This window comes from Chrysochloris asiatica, unplaced genomic scaffold (assembly GCF_000296735.1).
Source record: "Chrysochloris asiatica unplaced genomic scaffold, ChrAsi1.0 scaffold00136, whole genome shotgun sequence".
In the NCBI taxonomy this organism is placed as follows: domain Eukaryota; kingdom Metazoa; phylum Chordata; class Mammalia; order Afrosoricida; family Chrysochloridae; genus Chrysochloris; species Chrysochloris asiatica.
Window position 1 is genome coordinate 3,909,494 of NW_006408654.1, and position 1,265 is coordinate 3,910,758.

The 1,265-nt window shown below is 48.1% G+C and overlaps 1 pseudogene; it reads right to left on the reverse strand.

The window, feature by feature from the left end:
• Window positions 1–192: 192 nt before the first annotated feature.
• The window catches only part of LOC102841631, a 6,741-nt pseudogene continuing 5,668 nt past the window's right edge, over window positions 193–1,265 (reverse strand).

Below are 1,265 nucleotides of genomic sequence, written 5' to 3' on the forward strand. Positions count from 1 at the left end.
TGCTGCCTGGAGGGGCCATGTCTGTCCTTGTTCACCTTCAGGTCCTCCGAGCCCCGCGGCTCTAGGTGAGGCCAATGCTGGGTAGGTATAGAGGCAGGTCGCTGAGCCATTCTCCGGCACAGAGGGAAAACAGCCTTCCCGAGGCTCCCATCCCAAGGCAGGCTCAGCCTTCCTAGTGTCACCACTGGGTCGTCAGGGCAGGAAGCCTTGGTCCTTCGCCCTCCCCTGCTCCTCCACCCCTGAGGAGCCCAGCAGAGAAGTGGAGGGCTGCCAGGGTGGAGGGTACAGTCTCTCAGTCTCATACTGAGACAGGGGCTGAGGGCACTGAGAGTTCAGTGTTTCACAGTCCTGCCAGATTTGGAGAGAACTCTGCTTACAGCAGGAGCAGTAGAGCAGGTCCATGACCCGGAAGCAGTTGTTCAGCAGAGTTTTAGGCCGCATCAGCTTCAGACCTGGGGCATCCAGGAGAGACAGCACCGCCTCAACCTTGGGGCTGGTCTCCACATCCTTCTTCCTACAAGTGTGGAGTTTCCTGCGAGCATTGACTAGAAGCACTCACCCATGCACAAGAGCAAGGCTGCATATTTTCCATCTTTGTCTGCAGAGTCCGGGTTACATTGGAGGAAGTTGGGGACTTTGGGTTTTAGCTCAAGCATGGACACCAGCCACAGGAGTGACCCCCTGACCCTCTTCAGAATTTTTTATCCTTTCTTGTGTTTGTTCTATCTTAGTGGTATTGAGAGATTTGTCTTCCAGATCACTGGTTTTGCCTTCCATCTCATCTATTCTACTCCTCTGCCCTTTGATAGTGTTCTCTATTTCTGATATTTGTTATTGATCGTTTGGACCTCTTTGTCTAGGTTTTGAATTGTTTCCAATGCTGTATCTATCTTATTTGATTGTTCCTGTAGCACTTTCCTGACTTCTTCCTAATTTTTCTCAACTCCATTGTAAAGAGTTTTGAAACATTTTATAATCATTTTTTAAAATTCTTTCTCAGGCATTTCCAGGGCCTGCCCTCCTTCCAGAATGGAGTCCAGGTCTACTTCTAGGTCATTTGTCTCAGACATATTATCTTGTTTCTGGACATGTGCTGATATGGTCCTCTGCTTTTGCTTCTTGGACATGTTTAATGTTTATCTGTGGCCTTAATACTTAATTGAGTATGTGTTTTGGTGATGTTTTATGCTTTCTGATTGCTTCCAGGAATATGTGAACAGGATGTGGGCTTCCCTTTTCACTCTTCTTATTGCTTAACTCAGAGT